The sequence below is a fragment of the Myotis myotis genome, unplaced genomic scaffold (genome assembly GCF_014108235.1).
Source record: "Myotis myotis isolate mMyoMyo1 unplaced genomic scaffold, mMyoMyo1.p scaffold_m19_p_16, whole genome shotgun sequence".
In the NCBI taxonomy this organism is placed as follows: Eukaryota; Metazoa; Chordata; class Mammalia; order Chiroptera; family Vespertilionidae; genus Myotis; species Myotis myotis.
The window spans coordinates 7,880,722-7,896,676 of NW_023416320.1; the positions used below are offsets into that span (position 1 = coordinate 7,880,722).

The 15,955-nt window shown below is 43.4% G+C and overlaps 1 protein-coding gene across 2 annotated transcripts in view; it reads right to left on the reverse strand.

Moving 5' to 3' along the window:
- Positions 1 to 15,554, reverse strand: part of CDH17 (cadherin 17) — a 59,275-nt gene extending 43,721 nt beyond the window's left edge. Inside the window, exon 1 of one of the 2 annotated variants that reach the window (XM_036338601.1) lies at positions 15,373 to 15,554. The gene's annotated coding sequence lies outside the window, so the exon portion shown is untranslated. Of the gene's footprint in view, positions 1 to 9,428; positions 9,539 to 15,372 lie in introns of those variants that run through there. The other variant, XM_036338599.1, reaches the window with a different exon arrangement.
- Between the last annotated feature and the right edge of the window lie 401 nt (positions 15,555 to 15,955).

Sequence of the window (15,955 nt, forward strand, 5' to 3'; positions counted from 1 at the left end):
TGTTAGATTCTAAAACATCAGTGGTTGTTTAACACCGATATCCTATTGATGTGTCCCATTTATAAGAGAATCGACTTCAGACTAAACATAAAGTGTTAAAGGAAACTAAGTGTTAAAGGAAACTAACTTGAGATTTAAAGATTTATTTTGATACAAAGTAATGAATTTTTAATTGTTGACAAAAGGATTGTTTTATTTTGTTTTTTAATCCTCCCCTGAGGATATGTTTTTATTGATTTTTCAGAGAGAGAGAGACAGAGAGACATCCATGTCAGAATCGTACATACACTAACAAATACCTGGTTGGTAAATAAGTTAAGAACTGGTTTATATATATCATCTCTCCTTAAACTGATTTTCCTTTTAGAATTTTTAAGCTTCCAAATGCATGTCATCTGAATGATAGAAAAGCAAATAAAAATTTTTTAAAAATGCCTTCTTTTAGTCAGATGCTCAGGCAGGCCACCTGTTGGGGTGTCTTGATTGAATCTAAAAAGGAAAAGCAGCAATGCCCTTGTCCTTTATTTTGTCCTTTACATTTAGTCTTATCCCTCCCAGAAGGGTTTCCAATGAAAAATGGAAGTCATTGCTCTCCAGTCTGGTGCTAGGGTTCCATGCTTTATTTGCAGTCCAAGCTCCTGCACAATGATGTGATTGTTGGGAGCAGCAACCCCGGCTTTAGACTTCCTGGTGTGGATCCTGGCTCCTCCACAGACTCATGTCTGTTTATCCATAAAGCAGGGATAATAATAGTATCTACTTTTGAGAGTTATGGGATTCCGTGAATTAATATTTCTAACTGTGTTTGCCAAATGAAAATTCATTCTGCCACCCAAGTTTGCTTAGACACAACCTTAGACATCGCCTGCAGGTGTCTCCTTTCTCAATGCCCAGCTTTCTGTGGCTCCAATAATGAGATTGCTCAAGAAGCACCCTTTTTTTGTTTAATTTTTTGAGGAAACACCATACTGTTCTCCACAGTGGTTGCACCAGTCTGCATTCCCACCAGCAGTGCAGGAGGGTTCCTTTTGCTCCACATCCTCTCCAGCACTTGTTGTTTGTTGGTTTGTTGATGACAGTCATTCTGGCAGACGTGAGGTGGTACCTCACTGTTGTTTTGATTTGCATCTCTCGGATGATTAGTGACTTTGAGCATGTTTTTATGTCTCTTGGCCTTCTGTGTGTCCTCTTTCGAAAAGTGTCTATTTAGGTCCTTTGCCCATTTTTTGATTGGGTTATTTACCTTCCTTTTGTTAAGTTATATGAGTTCACTGTGAATTTTGGAGATTAAACCCTTATCGGAAATAACACTGGCAAATATGTTCTCCCATGCAGTGGGCTTTCTTGTTGTTTTGTTGATGGTTTCTTTTGCTGTGCAGAAGCTTTTTATTTTGATGTAGTCAATTTGTTTATTTTCTCCTTAGTTTCCATTGCCGTAGGAGCTGTATGGGTAAAGATATTGCTATGACAAATGTCTGCTATCTTGCTGCCTATGGCTTCTTCTAAGATTTTTTATGGTTTCCCATCTTACACTTAAGTCCTTTATCCATTTTGAGTTTATTTTTGTGTATGGTGTAAGTTGGTGATCTAGTTTCATTTTTTTGCAAGTATCTGTCCAGTTTTCCCAACATCATTTGTTGAAGAGACTGTCTTGACTCCATTGTATGCTCTTGCCTCCTTTGTCAAATATTAATTGTGCATAATGGCTGTGTCAATTTCTGGATTCTCTGTTCTGTTCCACTGGTCTATATGTCTGTTCCTGTGCCAGTACCAGGCAGTTTTGAGAACAGTGGCTTTGTAGTATAGCTTGATATCTGGTATTGTGATCCCTCCAACATTGTTCTTCTTTCTCAAGATTGCTGCAGCTATTCAGGGTCTTTTTTTTTTATTCCAGATGAATTTTTGGAGAATTTTTTCTAGGTCTTTGAAATGTCATTGGTATTTTAATGGGGATTGTGTTGAATTTATAGATTGCTTTGAGTAGTATGGACACTTTAATGATGTTGATTCTACCAATCCATGAACATAGTATATTCTTCCATTTGTTCATGTCTTCCTCTACCTCTTTTTTCAGCATCAAAAAATTAAAAATGGAACTGCCATTAATACCACTATTAGGAATATATCCCAAGAAAACAGAAACACCAATCAGAAAGGATATATGCACCCCTATGTTCACAGCAGCACAATAGCTAAGACTTGGAAACAGCCTAAATGCCCATCAGCAGATGAATGGATTAGAAAACTGTGGTACATCTACACAGTGGAATACTATGCTGCTGTAAAAAAGAGGAAATTCTTACCATTTGCAACAGCATGGATGGACCTGGAGAGCATTTTGCTAAATGAAATACACCAGTCAGTAAAAGATAAATACAACATGATCTCACTCATTTATGGATAATAAAGAACATTATAAACTGTTGAACAAAAATAGATACAGAGGCAAAGAAGCATTGAACATACTGTCAAACTACAGTGGGAAGGCAGGGGAAGGTTGGGGAGCTAAGAGATCAACTGAAGGACTTGTATGCATGCATATAAGCATAACCAATGGACGTAAGACACTGGGGGTCTGGGGGTGAGGGCAAGTGCTGGGAGGTAGGGGAGGCTGGGGGGAGGTCAATGGGGGGGGGGGGGAAGAGACATATGTACTACTATTTGTAATACCTTAAACAATAAAATAAAATTTTTAAAAAAAGAAGAAGCACCCTTCACAGCCAACCACATCAATGCTAGGATTATGCCAGAAGAGGACTTTGGCCTCTCCAACAAGTTTTGCCTGTTTCCTCTTTGCCTGGACATAATTCCACGAGTGAATATCACATCCTGGATCCTAAGGCTGCTGGGAGGAAACCATCGTTTGTAACTAAAATTGCCTAAACCACCCAACCATAGATACTTGATAGAGTCCCTCATGGACACTACTTGGAAAAGGACTGGAGTAGCTTTTACCATAATTCAGTGACATTTTTATCTCAACTACCTGAAATAATTGATCCAATCATCTGCTTGGAATTTTTGCTATTTGTCAGGGTTTCCCCCAGATTCAAAGACTAAATTCAGACAGTTTCTACAGCAACTATCTGAGAGGCCAAGTACATCCTTAGCAACACAGGTCAAAGGTTTGGGGGGAAAAGGCGTTGGGGGGGGTGGCGTTTGAAAAGCCGCCACCACTTGTTTTGACCATGGGCCACTGACAAATAGGGGATCAGGGCTGGTAGTCTTGCTGTTTACAGCTGATGCTTTCGTTTAATTCACCACAGCCCACAAAACACTGACATTCCTCCGCGTCCTCAATCTGTGTTCAGGCAGAATAACAACACAAGGGCGACTAACATTGATTGAAAACAATTTGCCACATACATGCTGAGACTTCGATATGAATTATCTTATTGATTTCTCATAAGAACCCTATGAAGCAGGTACTACTAAAATTTAGCTCTTAAAGGTCAAAAATCAAAATGTGAGGGTCAAAAGAAGTTAGACTTGCCCAAGATCACCCTGCCTGCCTAATTCCACACCTATGCTTTCATTCATATAGTATTCTCCCTCTGAAGGCACGAATATCATATCACCACCTGACGCCACTTTACTTGTCACATATCTTCCCAAAAATTCAATAAAGTTATCATTTTTCATTCAATGGCTGCTCTTCCTCTACAGATGCTGACATGACTCCCTTTCACAGAGGAGCAACACCCAGGAGGTTTAGCTCCCACAGCACATATATTTCTCCTCATTTCCCTTCTGACCTTCATCTCAGCAGTCTCCCCATTTTTTAAAAAAAAATTTATTGATTTTAGAGAGGGAGAGAGAGAGAGAAACATCAATGATAAGAGAGAATCATCAATCGGCTGCCTCCTACACGCCCCTGACCGGGGAATCGAACCTTGACCTCCTGTTCATAGGTCAACGCTCAACCACTGAGCCACCCCAGCCGGGACTATTTTTTAATCAAGCCAACTGCTTTGGGTTGAATAGTGTCCTCCTCCAAAAAAGGAACTCCTCATACGTTGGAGTTCTAACTTCCAAGTACCACAGACTATGATCTTATTTGGAGATGGGGTCTTTACAAAGGTGATGAAGTTAAAATTAGGTCATTAGGGTGGGCCCTGATCCAATGTGACTGCAGTGCTCATAAAAAAAAAAAAAAAAAAAAAGGAAATGTGGGTCCAGAAATGGGCCTAGAGTGAAGACGATGTGCAGAGACATGGGGGGAAGATAGCCATCCAAAAGCCTAGGGGAGAAGCCTGCAAAGATCCCCAGGGCCCCAGAAGGAACCAACTCTGCTGACACCTGGATTTTGACCTCCAGCCTCCAGATGGGTGAGACAATACATTCCTGTTGGTTAAGCCACTTCATCTGTTAGAACAGCCCTTGAAAACTAATACACAAAGAAACTCGTTTTCACCGAGAAAGATGCTGCCATCCCAGGATAGAGGTCATCTGGGTGGAGCTTTATTCAGCTACTAGAGGCCCGATGCACGAAATTTGTGCAAGAGCCTTGGCCCTGGCCCTCACCCGCCACCGCCACGGCCGGGGGCCTCTGCTGCCTCTGCCAGGGCCTCCACCCGCTGTGGCTTTGTCTGGAAGGAAGGGTGTCTGGAAGGACGTCCGGTCTAATTAGTATATCATACTTGTATTATTATAGATTATACCTGCAGTGCCCACAGCACCAGGGGGTCCGCTTGAAGGTTGGTTGATTTTCCTGTTGGGCTGCAACCTCCCAAGAGGCATTTTCAGACAGTCCTGCCACTTCCCCATTGTCTGAGTGAGGACAGGGAATTCTTCTGTCCCACGTCTCAAAACTTACAAGTAACTTGATATACACGCATCGATCTTTTTTCCCTCATAAAAAGCTAAGCTATAGACAAGCTTTAAATAGAGTCAGTTATTTCTCATCATTTTTTAAAATATATTTTATTGATTTTTTACAGAGAGGAAATGAGAGAGATAGAGAGTCAGAAACATCAATGAGAGAGAAACATCGATCAGCTGCCTCTTGCACACTCCCCACTGGGGATGTGCCTGCAACCAAGGTACATGCCCTTGACCGGAATCAAACCTGGGACCCTTCAGTCCGCAGGCCGACACTCTATCCACTGAGCCAAACTGGTTAGGGCCATTTTTTGTTTTGTTTTGAAATATATTTTTATTGCTTTCAGAGAGGGAGAGAGAGATAGAAACATCAATGATGAGAGAGAATCATTGATTGGCTGCCTCCTGCACGCCCCCCACTGGGGATCGAGCCTGTAACCCGGCATGTGCCCTTGCCCGGAATCAAACCCGGGACCCTTCAGTCTGCAGGCCAACACTCTATCCACTGAGCCAAACCAGGTAGGGCTCATCCTTTTTGCTTTTTTTTTTTTTTTTTTAATCCATTAAGGGCTTGGAATTAAATTAATTCATCCTTTTCTAAAATTGAGCCATTCATTTCTAAAGAACAATGAAGGTGCAGAAAGAGAGGACTGCAAAATTTGTTTTCAAATATCACAGGCGATGTGGGTGGGAAAGGATGGGACTGGAATTCATAACACCACCAGCACCAAGCAGCACCAAATAGCCTGTGTGCCATTTTTTCACCTCTGCATTGCATATTAGAAATTATAAAGCAAGACCAGATATGAATAAAAAGCAGATCGAAAGCTCACGCACAACATTGCTCACCAAGTGAGGTTCAGACCATCATGCCCCTTTGGGCCTCACTCACAAATCTCTGGCACCATTGCTGTCATTTAAGGTTTAGACAAATCGCACAGGATCAGACCACTGGCACCTTTGACAAATTAGAGGCCCAATTAAAGTGGCCATTAATAAGCTAGAAGCAGGCCGACATAAAGTCAGGGCGCTGCTCACCCTTCAGGCTGATGAGGACGGAAGGAAGACGGAAAGGAGGGGTGGATGTCCCCCCTCAAACTCACACCAGACACCCCTACCGTGATGTCAAACACACGAGACACCTCAACCCCGAATGGAAGGGTCGTCCAGACTAGGTCAAAGGGAAGGGAAGACCCACATGGGTACAACAGATGGCTAGTCTGCCATGGTGCTTCCCTGACCCTCTACACCGGTTGGCAATGAATTCCCTGGGGTGTGCAGGCTTATAGCGCAGAAACCCTGGGAGGGAGCAGGCAAAGGACTCTTTCCTCCCTATCAAGCAGAACATCACGAGGGCTTCTCGGGACTAAAGAGGAGGGTAGGAATCACTGTTCCTCATAACAGGCGCCTTAGTTATTTTTGACAGTGTTTCTTCATGTGTTATACAGCATCTCTTTGTATGAAAAAGTGAAGAGATGAGCATTTTGTCACATTCAGGCCTTAGAAATTCAGTATGAGGCAAATCCAAATTAGATCCCATCCTACTGGGTTTAGATACTGAGATTTCAAGAAAAGGGGGGGAAAAACCCAATTTCTATAATGCTAGTTTCTTTACAAGGTGAACATGAGGTAATGACAAAAATGTGCAATCAGGTTCAAGTGTGGCAGGTTAACGTTCTGATTAATTTAATCAAAACCAACAACTGGGATGGGCAAGAGAGTAAGGGGGAAATAAGTTACGTCTAATTTATTGACGGATCGCATACCATATGACATCTCACTCATGAGCTAGTTTTTATCATTAAAACTTCAAAAATAGCTAGTATTCTGTGAGCATTTAAGTTAAGCACTTCGGACAACGTATTTCGTTTAAATATCCCAATTCTATAAAGTAGGTCCTGTCGACATCCTATAGCGCAGGAACCAAAGGCAGGGAGGTGAGGAAGGTCGACCTGCCAAGGCCAAGCACAGGGCCCTCCATGTGAGGAAGGTGTGTCCATCTTCTGTTTAAAGGTTCTTCTTGTTGTTGTTGCTGTTAATCCTCAACCCGAAGATAATTTCCCATTGATTTTTAAAGAATGGAAGGGAGGGCGAGAGACACAGAGAGAGAAACATCGATGTGAGAGAGAGACACATCGATTGGTCGCCTCCTGCGTGGGCCCTGACGAGGGCCGGAGATTGGGCCTGCAACCAAGGTACGTGCCCTTGACCGGAATCGAACCCGAGACTCTTCAGTCTGTGGGCTGATATTCTATCCACTGAGCAAAACTGGCTAGGGCTAAACATTAAGAGCAAAAATCTACCATCCTGACTTCTCTTTGTTTCTTAATCAAGAACTACAGGTCCCGCCAAACCGGTTTGGCTCAGTGGATAGAGCGTCGGCCTGCGGTCTGAAGGGTCCCGGGTTCAATTCTGGTCAAGGGCATGTACCTTGGTTGCGGGCACATCCCCAGTGTGGGGCGTGCAGGAGGCAGCTGATCGATGTTTCTCTCTCATCGATGTTTCTAACTCTCTGTCCCTCTCCCTTCCTCTCTGTAAAAAAATCAATTAAAAAAAAAAATATATATATATATAAAGAACTACAGGTCCTAATGTTTTAAAATAATTAAATTACGGAAAGAAAAGATTGATTCCGAATATCAAGAATAAGAAAATTCAAGATGTCAGTTTTACAGAATATTTTCAGAGAAATTACGTTTTCTTGGTGCCATTTATAGCTTGTATAGCCTGCTTTCTTACATATGCTTAAGTGAAAAATCAACGTCAGTATAATTAATACCTTAGCTGCTGAATGGCTAACTGCTTTTAGTAACAGCTCTTGTGCCTAAGGAAACATTCCTGCTTGCTCTCACGGGAAGCACAGGTAGAGAGGTAGTCCTCTAACTTCAGGGGATGCCACACCCACACCTCAACAAAAGACCTACATATGCAGCCGCAGAGGGGCTTTAAAAGCCTCATAAAGAAGCAAACCCCAACTGTTTGATCATTCTCTCCTATTGTGGGACCCCACTTCCTTAACGTCGAATTAGTTGCTCCCTTATATGATAAAGATATAATTGCTATAGCGTGATAGGGGTTCGTCCTTCTTCCCGAGAGAACAAAACAGCACTTCTCAACTTGACCTGAGGCACCTACCTTGAACTTCCTCCTGGAAAGGGGAGCTCACAGCACTGAGTCCCTTACTTGCTTCTCTGATTTATTCTCACGACCCCGTGCGTCAGCAGTGTCTCCATTTTATAGATGAGAAAGCCAAGGTTCGGAGGGTTCAAGCACTGTGCTCAGTGCCTGGCTGCTGGTAAATCATAAAACCGGCCCAACCCACTGCCCAGCCCAGAAGACTCATGAACTATACGCCCTGTAAACCATGATAAACTCTCATTCAGTGAAAGACTCATTCTGTTTCCTGAGGGAAGCCAAATGCATTCATTTGCCTTGTCATCTAAATAGGTACTCTCTTCTTTCCAGTTATTTCTCACTTGCTGTCTACTTTTTTGAAGAAGAATAAAGAGAAGCCAATATCAGAGAATGCATTGTCCTCCCAATCTCCTGCTCCCCACCCCCTATCACAGTGGGCATCTGTCTCCAGAAAGTCACCAGAAGAAAGAAAAAACGGAAACAGAGGTAGGGACTGGATCTCCGGAGGCACTGAGAGGCTGTTTGTGACTTGACATCTCCAAAGAATCACCCATTACCAGATGCTGCCCCACCAGGGAGGCGGCAAGGGAGTGCCAGAAGCCGGCAGACACACACATCAAGCCCAGCTTTCCCGAAGGGGAAAGCAGGTCTGTCGCTCTGTTTTCAATTCTTATTCCAGTACTTTCATTTATTATTTATTTTTAAAGACCAAGTTCTTTGTTTTCATGACTTTTAAAAAATTATAGTTGACAAGCAATTTGATATTAGCTTCAGGTATACACCATAGTGATTCAACATTTATGCACCTTACAAAACGATCATCGCCGTAAGTCTAGTATCCACTTGTCAGCACAGTAGTTATTGGGATATTCCTGACTATACTCCCCAAGCTACACATTGCATCCCCATGACTTATTTTTACAACTGGAAGAAAGGCTTCTTTTCTCTCATACATTTCTCCTCCCCTGCGGTGTCCCAGACAGTCGTAAGGATTCCAAATGGAGCCTCATTCTCTGAGGAACAGTCAGAACGCTCAGGTGTTGAAGAGCACGTCTGAGAGAAGACGCCTTGTGAGAGTGAGATCCCAACCCCAGTTTCTAGGAGACGAGAAGCAGCGCGTCGTAGGGCTAGGCACGTCCGTATTTCAATCACAAAGAGTGGCTGTAAGACTTATTTAAACATCCCAGACCTCAACCTTGCCTTGATTCCACTATCAAGTTTGACTCAACCGAAGCCACTTCATCAAATGAATTTATGGGAGGTAGGCGAATGGAAAGAAAGTACTTAAGAAATTGTGCTCAGAAAGCAAAACCTGTCCAACCAGGAATAAGCTTCCCTTCCCAGCAATACTCCAGAGCACCCTTCAAGGGATAAACTTGTTCAGAGACGTCTTAAGTGCCCTGCTCCACCACGTATTTTGCCATTCTTAAAGAAATACGTTAGCAACATAGTTCAGACGCGTCCTCTCTTACCTTTCTGTGAGTAAATAACCATTCGGCTGTGGAGACTCTTGCTGGAACTTACGGTTCTCCCCGGAGGAGCACGCCGTCTGCCCTGCTCTGCTCCCCCAGCAGCCTCTCCCTTCCCCTTCAGTCAAACATTAACCATTGACTGCTTTCTGGATTTCAGGAACCATCAGATGTCATAAACCGGATTACTACATTCACTCCAGGAAATTAACTTGCACCGAAAGAAGTTAATTCACAACGAATCCATCTCAAGACACGTTTCTGAATTTTCTGAATGTAGCTAATAAATTAGAAGACAGTCTAAGGAGAAGGTCAAGTATAAAAACTCTCTGTGTACTCCACTATCTCTAGAGTATGAGCTCCACGACATCAAAGACGGCGTTTCCCCCCTATTCTGCACCACCACCCCAACAGGCAACAGGGGTTGGCACAGAAAACTCAGTGGGCAAATATTTGAGTAGATTCTATTTCAAAGAGCGCAGGATGCCATGTCTGAGCAATGAGGCCGTTCATCGATAAGCAGCCGCAGGACACATAGGAAATGACTCAGAAAGCACCACAAAGACACGATCTGGCTGCACCTGTTTCTGAGGTCCTAGGGGTCCTTCAACGTCTGAAAGAAACAGCCAGGAGTCACCTTCGCTAAAAACACAAGCCCAGCCCTTTGTGGAGGGGAACCTGTTTCAGGACTGCCTGCTGTCTGTCCTGCCAGCTGGACTCAGGCCAGAACAGAGGTTGCTTTCAGCAACGCCTCCCCGTAGACACTGATTGTAATTGACGTTCACCCTGACATGAATCAGCTCTCCTCCCGCACCTCCTGTTAGGAGCTGGTTCCTGGAACAGGTTTTGTCCTGAACTGGCCAGTCAGCTACAGTAATGAACCGTACCCGGCAGCATTCGCGAACGAGTACCATGACTTTCCCCACTTTACCCTCCATAATGCTTTGGCACCTGCCACGCTGTGTAAGGATCCATTTCTTCTCGCCTTATATATAAATTTCCCTTCATCAACTCTATTAATTATCAAACCAGACAGCCTCTTTCTTCAGTCTTTCCCTGTCTCCTGCTTACAGAGCTAGACTGTGAGTCTGAGGACTTTTCCCTGTGTCCGGGCGTAGGAATATCCTTTTCCTCACGACTCTGAGAATGGATTCACCTAACAAGAAGTTACTTTTTTTCCACTCAAAATGAGATTTCTGATTAAACAATAAAAGCCAGCCTGACCCGGTTTGGCTCGGTGGATAGAGCATTGGCCTGTGGACTGGAGGGTCCCAGGTTTGATTCAGGTCAAGGGCATGTACCTTGGTTGTGGGCACATCCCCAGTAGGGGATGTGCAGGAGGCAGCTGATCGATGCTTCTCTCCCAACGGTGTTTCTAACTATCCCTCTCCCTTCCTCTCTGTAAAAAATCAATAAAATATATATATATTTTTAAAAGCCAATAGCTCCAGATTTCTTAAGTCAAGGCCTCTTTTAGACAGATTTCTGATTCCCCACCCGTCAGTCACTCTGGGAATCCACACTGAAGAGAAGAATCAATGTTATTGTTTTGTCCAAGGCGTTACCTGTTACCATGTTTTTGTTGACTCTCTGATATTCATTTCTGGGCTTCTCCTGAGCTGTGCTGTGTTTTCCACAAGAGCAAAGCCCCCTGTATAGATGGGCTTCCTCCTTTCCAGATCCCTTGAGAAGACCTCACGATTGCTCTCAGCCTCATTCACCTTGAGGATCCTCAAAGTGAAACCATCTCATTGCGTGCAGTGGTCAACACACCGGGTGGGCCAGCAGGTCCGGGAAGGGTCCTTCCTCCCTTTGTCTCACTGCCAACATAACTATATACCACGCCCACACGTGGCATTTTGTGGAAGAGCCACACTCAAGGGGTCAAAGAGCTGCATGTGGCTCATTAGCCGCGGCTTGCTGACCACTGGTTTAGGGAGATGGGGTCAGCAAGGCTAAGCAATTCTCAAATTCTTAACACCTGGGTCTTCCCATTTGCTGCATAAAATGACCTTGTTCTATAAATCAAATAGCTCCCACCTTTGGGTTTCACATCCTGGTGAGAGGAGATAGCTTGACACTCAGGCAGGCAGGGCAGGGTCCCTGGAAAACAAGGGCAGGTGGGACACAGGCAGGGCAGGGGCCACTGGAAAACAAGGGCAGATGGGACACAGGCAGGGCAGGGTCCACTGGAAAACAAGGGCAGGTGGGACACAGGCAGGGCAGGGTCCCTGGAAAACAAGGGCAGGTGGGACACAGGCAGGGCAGGGGCCACTGGAAAACAAGGGCAGGTGGGACACAGGCAGGGCAGACATGGCAGTGGGAGCCAGCCTCATCCCAGGAACCAACCAGGCAGAAATAATAGAATATTTTTAGACTCAGAACAGAGGGATGTGAAACTAGGCAGGGTCTGCAGCAGTAAGGTGAACTGACCCATAGGAACAGAGGAAGTTCAGGTCTGTTGCTGGGCAAGAACAATTGAGGGAATCAATCAGGTGGCCACACAGGTAAAGGTAGAACAGGCTTGTAGCAAATATAAGCCCCTAGAGCAGTGATGGCGAACCTATGACACGCGAACTCATGTTTTTGGTTGATTTTTCTTTGTTAAATGGCATTTAAATATATAAAATAAATATCAAAAATATAAGTCTTTGTTTTACTATGGTTGCAAATATCAAAACATTTCTATATGTGACACGGCACCAGAGTTAAGTTAGGGTTTTTCAAAATGCTGACAGGCCGAGCTCAAAAGGTTCTCCATCACTGCCCTAAAAGGCTTCAGTGGCAACCCATCATTGGGCCCCTTCCCCGGGCGAGGAGTCTGGATCTGCTTATAATAAATTTCCCACGCTTTTGCTTAAATCTTCTGGTCTGAGATCTCTTTCTTTGGCTTCGAGAGACATAGTTCTGGTTATCACTGGAATTACTGACAAGCATCTCATGGGATTGCTTTAAAAGGAGTTTGCTTCTTGTTTGGAAACGTTTTAATAATGTATGTAGCCCTAACTGGTTTGGCTCAGAGGGTAGAGCGTCGGCGGGCGGACTGAAGGGTCCCAGGTTCGATTCCGGTCAAGGGCATGTACCTGGGTTGCGGGCACATCCCCAGTAGGGGGTGTGCAGGAGGCAGCTGATCGATGTTTCTCTCTCATCGATGTTTCTAGCTCTCTATCCCTCTCCCTTCCTCTCTGTAAAAAGCTCAAAAAATATTTTTAAAAAAATAATAATGTATGTAAAAAGTGTTTAAATCAACATTTTAAGTGTATATATGTACCACTTTGAGGCATCGTTTTTCAGCCCTATTATACAACTATGTTAGTGGCATATTGGTTTAAAAATGTGTTTTCTCATTTCACCTTTCCAACACGTTCAGGAAGTAGAGTCCATGTTACAGATAGGAAACAGAGGCACAACGATGTTTGAACTCTTGCCCAAGTCACACAACCTGTGATTACAGAATCACGTCTCCAACCCTGGTCTGTCTGATTCAAAGCTCAACTTCCTATTCACAACTACAGAATCTGCCTGATTATTATTCTCCTTCCAGCTCCGTGTAATTAAAACCCCATAGCAAGAAATCTGGGTGAGCCCCTTCCTGATGGGAGATGGCCACGGTCCTAAGCTGGGCTTCCTTGTACACTTCTTGCTACTTCTGGCCTCTAGCCTCCAAGTCGGAAAGTCAAACTGATTAACTCCAGAAAGGCCAAAACCACCCACCGGAGAAACAAACAGATGACCGCATCTCTGAATTATAAAGGCTTTTCTGGGCTCTCCAGGAGAACAGGGTGGCTGTTTCTGAGAGCTGTGTTTCACTGTTTATATATCCTTCCAGATTAAATTCAAAGATCAAGAGCATGCATGTTCTGCCCCGTGTTTCAGGGTGAACACCACTGCATTTTAGGAACCCATTTTAATGGTAGTTCAGTCGTTTAACACATACTCAGTCATAATAGGAATAATAAGGAAATCTTGAGGTAAAAATTACTGGTTCTTTTGACCAGAGCAAAAGAGATGTAAATAATTTATATGACAGAAAGAAGTGAACAATTGAAAGGATTTGGGCAAATACTTCTGACTAACAGCTTCATGGTGTTAAGTACATTTTAGCACTTTTGTCTGTGGTAATGCTTTAACCATTCCTCCAACATTAGCCCTAGAAAAATCTGTAAGTAATGTTTAATTTATGGGCAATGCTAGTTAGCAAGAAACAAAATTTGGATCATCTCCCAGAGAGAAACCCTATGAAAATTTGGAATTATTCTTAAAATTCAAGTTACATTTCTAATACTTGTATTCTTTAAAACTCAAAGTAAATAGGGTCTACGAATAGTAAACTTTTCCAATTTTTATGTGTTTACACACTAGTATGTACTTTATTTGTGTGCTACATATCATGTATTTTGAGAACATTTGGCATGAGTCTATCCACACTCAAGCCTCACCAAACAGAAGTATGTAATAATATTTTCAATAACATTTAATATCTGTCTTGATCTTATTGACTTAATAATAGCAGAAACTATGTCTTCTATTGGCATTCAGTAAATAATTTTTAGAATTGAACTCCTTTCAGTTATTTAATTCCTTAATTCCAAATAGTCAGAATTACACGCAGGCTCAGCCAAGGCTGATGGGAAACCCAACAAGGGAGTAATCTTGCGCCTCCTCAAACCTATATTTTACACCTGTTGTTTCATATTTATTTAGCGGAATGAAGTGAACCTGATTTTGTGCTAGTGAACCCTTTGGGCTGAAGCAGAATTTTCCCTGATTGCTTTCAATGTCCAGGACCATGTCCATTTTCTGATAAATGTAAGCAAAACAGCTCTCATTTCTGTGTAGCTTATACTAGGCTCTGGGTTTGTCTGAGTTTTCATATTTGTGTTGTTTGGGAGGAATGTGGAGGTAATTTTCCAAACCAGAACTCTTGAAAAGATCATGAAATGAGTTAAGACTTAGGTAACACTTAAATATTATCAGTTAAAAGATAAAAAGTTTTGGCCAGCGTGGCTCAGTTGGTTGAGCATCACCAAAAGGTCAGAGCACCAAAAGGTTGCCAATTTGATTCCTGGTCAGGGCACATGCCTGGGTTGTGGGCTCAAGTCATCCAATCAATGTTTTTTTCTCTCTCTCCCTCCTCCCTTTCTGTCTCTCTAAAATCAATTAAAAAGCATATTTAAAAAAAAAAAAAAGACTTAGGTAACAAAATAAATCACTAGAACCATACGTGACAGGTAGCTATACCTTCTCTAAATTACCGCTACATAAGAGAAAACCAGTAGCAGTTAACAACACAGACTTGACTGAAAGCTCACTGAAGGCCACCACTTTTTTCTATCCCCCAAAAGTTGTCTGAATACAAACAATACATTTTTAGTAGCCAGACTCTCAACCGTGGCTGTACAGAATCATAGGGATGGTGATCTGATTGGTCTTTGGTGAAACCTGACAACAATCATTTGTGAAGTTCTCCTCACGCCAACAGCTGAGGTTGAGAACCTCCAGGTTAATTGGAACCTTTGCCAGGCACTTTCTGTAGAATCTCATTTAATCTTCACAACAAGCCTGTGAGGTCGTTGTTGTTATTATTACCTTACAAATGAGGAAACTGAGGCAAAAAGAAGATGACAATAGATTCTCCAAGGTTTGAATCTAGGTCTTAGTTTTTTAAAACAACAAAGCACTTTAACAGCTACCCTCAGCTGAGCTCCAGTAACAGCCTGCTGACTACGTCTCCCCCGCACCGCACCCCTCCCTCCCCCCTCGTTACCTACAAGGAACAGCAATCAGGGTGGCTCAAGTCCCCTAAGCAGATCGATCCGCTCACAGATCCACAGCCAAAATATCGGTACCTCCAACGGCAATAACAGTCCCACCAGCTGTCCCTCCTGTCCCCCCTTTTCTGAGAGACTTCCATCTCTGGGACTCTTGCCCCAATTGATCAACCTACCCCGATAGCATTTCCATGAACGGAAAACACCAACCACTTTGTCCCAGGGACGAATCTTCCCTCCAGCTGATATCCTCTTAGATTTCCTCCAGACCGCCTCTCTCATGGAGCATCAGTATCACTCCGCCGGCGAATATCCACTTGTTGGAGTAGGCAGCTAGGTAGACATGAGCTGCGAGAGTAGTTAGGGGATACGTGGGAGACATGACAAACCAAAAATAGCAAAAAATAGCAGAGCCAAATATGAAGAAAGCGGAGAGGAAAAAACACACAAAAACCCTTCAGGATGTGGTCTAACTGATAGCACAGCATCTGGATAAGGCAGCCTTGAAGCTTCAGGAGATGTATTTTTCTGAGACATGAGGGAGGGGGGTGACTTGCTCCTTGTCTGGGGCATTCCAACCTAGGTATATACATCCTCTGAACCCCCAAATAAGTGGGGCACTTGGTTTGATTTCAGCCGGCTGAGTTGCACACTCAGACTATATCTGAGTGTATTCCTTTTCTGCAAATAAATTCTCACCTGCTTTGGCTGCTATCGGTCGCTTGTTTGAATTGGTTCCTACAAGAAGACAAGAACTGA